A 9,824-nucleotide genomic window follows, 5' to 3' on the forward strand; every position below is an offset into this window, starting at 1 on the left:
ACTTCTTACCGAGAGTCTCTTTTTTGGGATCTGCCCTTACGGCATTGCCGTCGGTGACAGAAAGTGTGCCAGACTGTGTGAAATCACTTGTAAAGAGGCAGACAGCATCACTGCAGCCTCTTTGACAAGTTCACACTGGCAGCAGTGAGGGGAAATAGTGACAGCTTCCACACTAGCTGGTGTAAATCTTCAGTTACATGGCTGTCCTATTCACCGTGGTGTTGTTTGTTCCACTGGGCCAAATTCATATTTTTCGAATAACTTGTCGGACAGTATTGTGCTTCATCTTGGTTGTTTGCGTCTCCCTCACAGTCTCTGGGTACTCTGGCTTCCAACACTCCAAAATCATGCATGTTAAGTTGATTAAAGCCTAAATTGGCAATAGATGTGAATGTGAGTTTGTTTCAATGTGGTCTGTGACTGGTTGGCGACTAGTCCAGGGTGTATCCTGTGTTCGCACATGTTGAGCCGTAAGATGAGAAATATCTTGACTGGCCGCTGTGGCATTTTTTTTGTTTAGCAACCAAAATGTAGTTGAGTTAGCATGCTAGCAGTTGTCTGCTTAAAGGTGAGGTATGCACGTTTTCATAATGCTAGCAAGACTTGAATCTGGCCTCATTTTAGTCCCTGCTCCCACTGCTGCCCACGTTGTTTACACAAAGAAACACCCCGAGCTCACTTAACGAAAAAAGAACCAGAAAGACAGGGGCTCGTTACGCTTGGCTGGCTGCCTCATAGTGCTCTTCGGTCAGCCAGGTGGAGGAACAAGGAAGGGACCTGCGTCGCGCTTGCCTGCAGCTACCTCACACTGAGTGCACCGCAAGTACCAACATTACACGAAACGTTGCCGGTTTGATTTTGTAATTTTTGGAATGTATCAATCAATCAATTAAAAATATAAGAGACGTGATCAACTTACTCGACGACGAGGTGAAATGGTGAGGTGACGTCTGGTTGTTTTTCAAATTCAGCCATGTAGCCCCTGCGTATGGAACACCACCCGTGATAGATGTTTACCCTTGATTTGAAGTAGAGAGCGGTCCAATATCTTCTTTTTAAGTTTTGTCGCTAACCGGAGTTAAGTAATCTGGCCATGAAACTACAAAAGTCTACTTTTGCACAAGGCTGCTGACCCCACCGCAAAGCTTGTGAGCACAAGCAAATGATTGGCATCTCTTCAGTCACTTTTTGTTGTTGTTTTTTTTGTCCTGTACGGCTGTTAGGTGAAACAGAAAGGAAGATCTGTATCCCTTTTATGCCGGAACAGTTTTACTGTCACAGTGGACTTTTTATGCTGCCACTGTGGTTTCTTTGTATTCTGATGGATATTTATTGAGAACTACAGTCGTTCAGTCGAACGAGTTTGTAAAGGGGAGTGACAGAAATAAACAAAAAGGAGTGAGTGAAAAGGTAACTAAATATTATAGGAATAGAAGACAAAATGAGGAAAGTAAAGCATTACATACCTAGTACAGTGACACACTGGATTTGAGTGTTGTATGGGTCAGTAGTGCTACACCCTTTGCGGGAAGTACAGGACAATATAGGACATGACTGGACAGGACAGGGATAGGAGGGGAAGCATGCAGGACATGGGAGGTGGACCTGGTTGTACAACTGAAGTGTGGTGGAAGTGGCTATGTAAATTATAAAGTAGGACCAGAGTGTAAGAGAGGGGATACCCAAGAAATGTATTTTTTGTCGCAATGAATGAGTGGCTCCACACTCAGTGAATAAGTCCTAGGGGTGTGTGTCTGCGGACACATTCAAGTGGATTGACACTGTTTCACATGCACATCAGAAGTGTCCTATAATTGCTGTGCCTGCACCGCGGTCGGGCCCAGGAGTCCACCCGAGAGCGCCACAAAAACCGACCATCTGGAGGAGGCCGCAGGGACCCAACGCCGCCCCCCTCTTCAGTCACGCCTTCCGTCTCTACACCCGCTGATTAACTAGCTCTCCTCGTACCGAATCGGTTTTAAAATAATGAAAAGAAATTAGAATTTTTTTTTTGACAATGCTGCTTATTCTTTGCGGTTTGTGATACGTAACATCAATGATTCTCAAAGTGTGGTAGTGGTACGCGGACTCCATCTAGTGGGACTCGAAAGAATCCCAACCCAAGTACAGTTCAGTTTTATTTAACATTTTAGGACGATACATTTGCATATAATCTTTAGGAACTCTTTTTAATCTTTTATTTAAAGGTGCCCTTCCATTAAAAACAACAACAACAAAAATCAATTATACTGTTTTATGCACAACTCAAAATGAGTCTTTGACCTAGTTTAAGTTTGACATCTATGGGGTTTGTTGATTGAATGTAAAAGATTGTAAACATCATAAGGCTTGCAAAACGACCAGATTTCTGTGTGTTTCTGATGCAAAAATGTACTATTCAAGTACCCACCCACTATGTGGTTGCTACACGCACACTCATCTCAACTCAACATCTCAAACTGGCTGAGTGACAACACAGCTGTGTCATGTGTAGAAGCTTTGCATCACCTGCGTAACTCAGAGGGCCTGAGGAATAAATGGCTTCAGTTTATTTTGGGAGAAATAAAAAAAAATCTGTTTTAGGCCAACTACACTGCTGTGGTCTAATATCGGTCATGATGGTGATACTTAAAAAAGGTAAACATTTTTAAGGTGTTTCTTGGTGGAAAAGGTTTAAGAATGACTGAGTTACACACTTCATAGCAGTGACCTTGCGTGCACTACCCTCCACCACCCAGTGTCGAAATTTAGAAGCAAACAAGACCTTGATAAGCGTCGTATTGCATTTTATTTTTAGAAGAAGCAATGTTGGTAATAAATTTGGACGTCTGCTCTAAATAGTATGAATGAATGGTTCTTTATCTTTATACAGTGTCCTCCGTCTCTGACTGCCTCTCGACAAAAATTCAATTCAGCTCACAAATGGCCCTGACCAAGATGAGTGGTAGAAAATGGATGGATTAATGAATAGTGCTTCAAAATTATTTCTTTGACTTACGTGCAATATTATTGTTTAACGATAATAATCTATCTGTCAATTTACAACGAATTACTAAATCTAGTTGGCTTTAATCAGATGGTCGACCTAAAACTTTATAAATAAGAATATAAATATATATATATTTATTTTATTTTATTTTTTAAATTACTGAGGAGAAGTGGTGTATAGGCCAACCTGCATGTGCCATGCCCAAAATTCCAAAATTATTGGTCAAATAGCCTTCAACTGGTCAGCCAGGTTGAAGTAGACTTGGAGTGCAAAAACAAATAAATCAACAATTGTAAGTTGTCAAGACTAGCAGAAAAAGAGCTCAAAAGGTTGGCCATAGGCAGTTCATTTAAAAAAAACAATAATTTAAATTGTACATTGCGGTTCACCCCGTTGGACGAGTGGGAAGCCTCCCTCCGCCTGCGGGTGGGGGGATGGGTCCTGACTGTTGTTTGTGCCTATGCAACAAACAGCAGTTCAGATTACCCACCCTTTTTGGAGTCCTTGGAGGTGGTGCTGGAGAGCGCTCGCGCTGGAGACTCCATCGTTCTGCTGGGGGACATCAATGCTCACGTGGGCAATGACAGTGAGACCTGGAAGGGTGTGATTGGGAGGAACGGCCCCCCGATCAGAACCCGAGCGGTGTTCTGTTATTGGACTTCTGTGCTCATCACGGATTGTCCATAACAAACACCATGTTCAAGCATAAGAGTGTCCACACGTGCACTTGGCACCAGGACACCCTAGGTCGCAGTTCGATGATCGACTTTGTGGTCATGTCATCGTACTTGCGGCTGCATGTCTTGGACACTCGGGTAAAGAGAGGGGCGGAGCTGTCAACTGATCACCACCTGGTGGTGAGTTGGCTCCGATGGTGGGGGAAGATGCTGGTCCGACGTGGCAGGCCCCAACATATTGTGAGGGGAACGTATAGCAGAATCCCCTGTCAGAAGGAGTTTCAACTCCTACCTCTGAGAGAACTTTGCACATCGACCATGTTCCGCTCCTCCATTGCTGAGGCGGCGACCGGAGCTGTGGCCGTAAAGTGGTCGGTGCCTGTCGTGGCGGCAATCCCCGAACCCGTTGGTGGACACCAACGGTGAGGGATGCCGTCAAGCTGAAGAAGGAGTCCTATCGGGCCTTTTTGGCATGTGGGACTCCTGAGGCAGCTGATGGGTACCGGCTGGCCAAGCGGAATGCCGCTTCCGAGGTCGCTGAAGCAAAAACTATGGGTATGGGAGGGGTTCGGTGAGGCCATGGAGAAAGACTTCCGGACGACTTCGAGGAAATTATGGTCCACCATCTGGCGTCTGAGGAGGGGGAAGCAGTGCAACATCAACACTGTGTATAGTGGGGATGGGGCAGTGCTGACCTCGACTCGGGACGTTGTCGGTGGGGAGAATACTAATAAATGACCTCCTCAATTCCACCGACACGCCTTCCCATGAGGAAGCAGAGTCTGGGTTCTCTGAGGCAGGATCTCCTATCTCTTGGGTTGAGGTCACCGAGGTGGTTAAAAAGCTCCTCGGTGGCAAGGCCCCGGGGGTGGATGAGATGCGTCCGGAGTTCCTAAAGGCTCTGGATGTTGTGGGGCTGTCCTGGTTAACACGCCTCTACAATATCGCGTGGACATCGGGGACAGTTCCTCTGGATTGGCAGACTGGTGTGGTGGCCCCCCTTTTTAAGAAGGGGGACCGGAGGGTGTTTTCTCCAATTACAGGGGATCACACTCCTCAGCCTCCCTGGTAAGGTCTATTCGGGGGTCCTGGAGAGGAGGGTCCGTTGGGAAGTCAAATATCCGGCAATAAGTCGGACTTGTTTCCGGTGAGGGTTGGACTCCGCCAAGGCTGCCTTTTGTCACTGATTCTGTTCATAACCTTTATGGCCAGAATTTCAAGGCGCAGCCGAGGGGATCCGGTTTGGTGAACTTAGTATTGCATCTGTGCTTTTTGCAGATGATGTCGTTCTGTTGGCTTCATCAAGCCGGGATCTCCAACTCTCACTGGAGCAGTTCGCAGCCGAGTGTGAAGCGGCTAGGATGAGAATCAGCACCTCCAAATCTGAGACCATGGTCCTCAGTCGGAAAAGGGTAGTGTGCCCTTTCCAGGTCGGGGATGAGATCCTTCCCCAAGTGGAGGAGTTCAAATATCTTGGAGTCTTGTTCATGAGTGAGAGAAGAATGGAACGGGAGATCGACAGGCGGATCAGTGCAGCGTCTGCAGTGATGCGGACTTTGTATCGGTCCATTGTGGGAAAGAAGGAGCTAAGCCGAAAGATTAATTTATGTTCCTAACCTTACCTGTGGTCACGAGCTGTGGGTCCGTCTGTGCAAACCGACCTCGGATAAGCGGAAAAAAATGGATTTTTATGGATGGATTTTAAAAAATGTAAAGAAAAGTCTGCAGGTATAGTTGTGGTCTGCAGCATATCTTGGTCCAGGGGATTACAGATGAAAACTAGCCTTCTGGCTAATTTTGTCTTTTTTAACCATGTGTATTTCATGTGTTTTATGAAATTGCATTGTCCCCTTTCAAAAAAACTGATTAATAATAATAATCTCAAGGCTCCTCTGAAAAAATAATCTCTTGTGAACAAATACAGTTTGTTTTGAAATGGAAGGTCAATTTGTTTGAAAATGGCAACGCAGTAGTGTTGCAGTTGTTGTTTTATGTACTCTCCTTACTTCTTCTCTTGGTTTAAACAGCACAATATTAAAGGTGTTGTGGACATTCTCTTATGGAGACCCAGCAATTAAATTTTGGGAGCAAACAGAAATCATAGTATCAGGTTAATATTCCATTGGCACACACACACTCACACACGAATTCCCTTTCCCAAAGAAGCTTTTCATTTTTAATCCCCCAACATGACTGAGACTATACCTAAATTTGCAGTTCCCATCAGACAGACAGAGACCACGTGCACTCTCCCACACACTTGCATTTATCTTTTGTTCATTTTCCATCCCACACAGACTTAAAAGATTCAGTAATGTGAATCTGATTATTTTTTTTTTTTACACAACAAAATAGATTGAGACCTGTCAAATTACAAAAGATTAATCCCCCAAAAATGTTTCATCACTTAATGGTTAATCTGATTAAAAAAAAAAAAAAAAGTGAAAGCATGTGAAAGCATGCTGATTTCAAACGATTAATAACCTACTACTACCTACTACTAACCTAAGTCGCTGGGCTCAAAGAGAAGATTGGTAGGTACGTCTTCAGGGAATATTGTTCTCAATATGAAGAACAAGTCCTATTCATTTGAGTTGATCAAAGGTCAAATCAGACAAGGGGAATAGGAGTGTGAACCAGAGCAGAACAACATTTAGACAGTCTAGATATGTGACCGCAAGTAACGTTACAAAAGTGAAATCGTGTTTTTGTTTGTGGAAGGAGGGTCATCCGGTGAGGACATGCAACAACTAAGCAATAGGACACGATGACAGAGGACAGAAACTTCTCCAGAACTTTATCACTGACCTGTCTGGTAAGTCCATTGGTCTTCATGAAGCAATTGTTTACTAGTTTTCTCTAACAAATCACTGAGGCCTTCAGAGAACATGTGTATTTATACTGAGAGTAAATTACACACAGGTTGGCTCTATTTACTATAAGGTGACTTCTTAATGTTAATGTTTTGCTAATGTTAATCAGTTTATTTGAAAGGGGACAATGTAATTTCATAAAACACATGAAGTACACATGGTTAAAAAAGCCAGAATTAGCCAGAAGGCTAGTTTTCATCTGTAGTCCCCTGGCCATGATGTAAAAAAGCAGTAAAATACATCTACAAGACAATATTATACAGGATACATAATCAAAGACTTACTATACTATTAAGAGAGAATAAAACCACAAATCATTTGATCATAACAAAAAAACATCATAACATACTTGTCTTTTAGTGTTGGCAGCTATAGGTGTTAACTTGTCACATTTTCAGTTTTTTTGTGAAGGCCTTGTATGTTGTTTAACCTCCTCAGGTACTGAGTGCCACTCACCAGCGCTCCTCACTGACCAGGCTGACTTACTGAAAGTGCTCCTGCGCAGAGGAATGATACAGTCACCTCTGACAGAGCCTCGAGTGACACGCTCAGAGCCATTTCTTCGGCTCATGAACTCAGCCAGAGGAGCTGGAGCCAAATCATGCAGTACTTTATAAATCAAATTTAAATCTGCAAATATGTGAAGACTGTCCCAGTTTAAAAGACTGTATTTTTTTTAAATTGCACAGTGATGATAGTGCCTTGGTTTTTTTATCCATCACTTTAATTACTTGTTTGTACAAAACTTTCAATGTTTTTTTTGCATTCTGACCAGCCTGGGACCAACTGGTTATGCAATAGTTGAAGTGACTAAGAATTATTGAATGCAAGTACATTTTTGCGGCTTCAGTTGACATTTCATTTCAAATTGCACGAAAATTTGTGAGGTTTAATTTGATGTTTTTACACAATTTGTCAATATGGGATTTAAAGGAAAGCTGTGAATCTATTATTAGCCCAAGATATTTGTATTGGCTGACAATTTGCATTTTTTCTCCATTAACAAGTATGTCGGGGTGAGGTGATACTCTATTTGTTTTAGTGAAATACATGCCTACAGTTTTAGAATCGTTTAGCTGTAGACAGCACTCCTGCAACCAAGTTGTGACACAGGACATTGTATTAGTGAGTTCAGCAGCAACAGTATCTTTGGAGCGACCATGAACAAAGAAAACCGTGTCGTCTGCATACATTACGCTCTTGGCTTCAGAACAAACAGTGGGCAAATCGTTGATATAAAGATTAAATAAAAGGGGGCCTAATATTGATCCCTGAGGGACTCCAGAGGTTAGCCTAAGAGACTCATATCTGCAGTTGTTAACTGATACAGATTGTGTTCGATCATGCAGATATGATTCAATCCAGCTCACAGCTTTGCGAGAGAAGTTAAATTTTGAGAGCTTGGTAAGAAGAACAGAGTGATTTACTGTATCAAAAGCTTTCCTGAGGTCCAAGAACACCGCCCCTACAACTCCACCCTAGTCGAGAGAAGATTTTATTTTCTCAATGAAGAGGCATGTAGCTATTTCAGTGGAATGCTTGGATCTGAAGCCAAACTGCATGGCGTGGAGAGAGGGGGAGCTGCTGTTTAAGTAATGGACAATCTGCTCTGACACCCATTTTTCTGCAATTTTGGAAATGGCCGGAAGAATGCTTATAGGTCGGTAGTTATTCAGAAAAGTTGAGTCACCGGATTTAAAGACAGGGGTAACAATAGCAGATTTCCAGGCCTTTGGAAAGTGACCAGATGAAATTGAAAGATTAATGATTGAGGCAATAGGAGTGGAAAGAGTTGAACCTAGATCTTTGAGCATGTTCGTGGCCATTCCAAAAACATCCTTTGTCTTAGATGGTTTTAGTGAATGAATTAAATCGATAACTTTGGTCTCAGTAATATTTGTAATAGTAAAGAACTGCATTGCAGACAATGCAGGGTATTCCTTCCTTTGTTTTACTGCAAACTTAGCAGAGATTTCTGACACAGATTCAATGAAGTAGTTGTTAACAGCATCAGCCATCACTTGAGGTTCCGTCAGGATGTTTCCATTTAATTGAATTTGCATTAGTTTTGTTTTGTTATTTTGTGTATCACCCAATAGTTTTTTTGATATAATTCCAGGTTATTTTAGAACTTCCCTTTGCGCTATTAAAAGCAGTAATGAAAAAGTCAGCTTTAGATTTTCTTATTTCTTTCACTACCCTATTTCTCAGTGAAATACATTGGTGTCTATTGTGTCCTGATTTGACCGACAACTTCAAGGAATGATTTCGTTCTTTCATCAGTTTCAGAGTAAATTTGTTTAACCAAGGAAGGGCATTCTTTCTAGCTTTTAGTTTAATTTTCCGTGTAAATTGTATAATAATTTTTTGTATTTTGTTGGCAAATTTATCAATCCTCATCTAAATTTTTGCCAGCGAGTAATTCATCCCAGTTTACTTCTTGGATAGAAATTTTGTTGTTCATGTTTTGGTATCCTATAGGATTCAGTGGTGGCCAAGGGTTTGAACACTTTTTATTTCATTTTCTTGTGACCATTCTAAGATTGTGATCAGACAATCCTGTGAGCATATTGTATGGCTTCAAGATCCTTTCTGGCCTATTAGTAAAAGTTAGATCAATCTGAGTGCGGGTGGAGTTTGTAATTCTCGTAGGGCCATTAATTACCTGAATCATATCCATATCATCCATAACCCTTTTAAATTTTTTTCCTAACTTTGTTAACTTCCCAATTAACATTTCGGTCACCCATTATTATCACCTCTTTTGAAAGATTGAGTTGTTTCAGTAAAATTTCCAGCTTTTCATAAAAATCTGCATATGATGAGGGAGGCCTATAAATATCTACAAGAATAAAAGACATTTCCTGTGAAAAAAAAGAAACAGTTAGTCCAAGAAATTCTAATCCATTCTCATCTGTAACATGTATTTCATTACAATTAAAAGTGTCCTTGGCATAAATCATAACCCCTCCTCCCTTAGAACCCTGTCTGTCTTTTCTAAACATTTTATAACCAGGTACAGATAGTATTGCTGAGGGCGAAGATTCATGGAGCCATGTCTCAGATAGGCAGAGGAAGTCAATATTTGAGTCAGTGAGAAGGTGATGGACCTGATCACTTTTCGTTAAAATGCTTCGTATATTTAAGTGTGCACAAAGAATGCCTTTTGGTTTATGTGTTGAGTACTATATTAATTTAGAGTTATTAATGGTTTGGAACACCCTGCATTGCGGTGCTTTAGTATTGCGGGGTTTGGCAGCCCCCTGTTTATTTTATTGGCAATGT

The 9,824-nt window shown here is 41.9% G+C and overlaps 1 long non-coding RNA gene across 1 annotated transcript in view; it reads left to right on the plus strand.

Moving 5' to 3' along the window:
• LOC133484846 (uncharacterized) overlaps positions 1–9,580 on the plus strand; it is a 17,152-nt gene extending 7,572 nt beyond the window's left edge. Inside the window, exons 2-3 of the long non-coding RNA XR_009790512.1 lie at positions 6,388–6,481; positions 6,978–9,580. This is a non-coding gene — a long non-coding RNA (uncharacterized LOC133484846). The remainder of the gene's footprint in view (positions 1–6,387; positions 6,482–6,977) is intronic.
• Positions 9,581–9,824: the final 244 nt, after the last annotated feature.

Source organism: Phyllopteryx taeniolatus, chromosome 10, assembly GCF_024500385.1.
Source record: "Phyllopteryx taeniolatus isolate TA_2022b chromosome 10, UOR_Ptae_1.2, whole genome shotgun sequence".
NCBI classification, from domain to species: domain Eukaryota; kingdom Metazoa; phylum Chordata; class Actinopteri; order Syngnathiformes; family Syngnathidae; genus Phyllopteryx; species Phyllopteryx taeniolatus.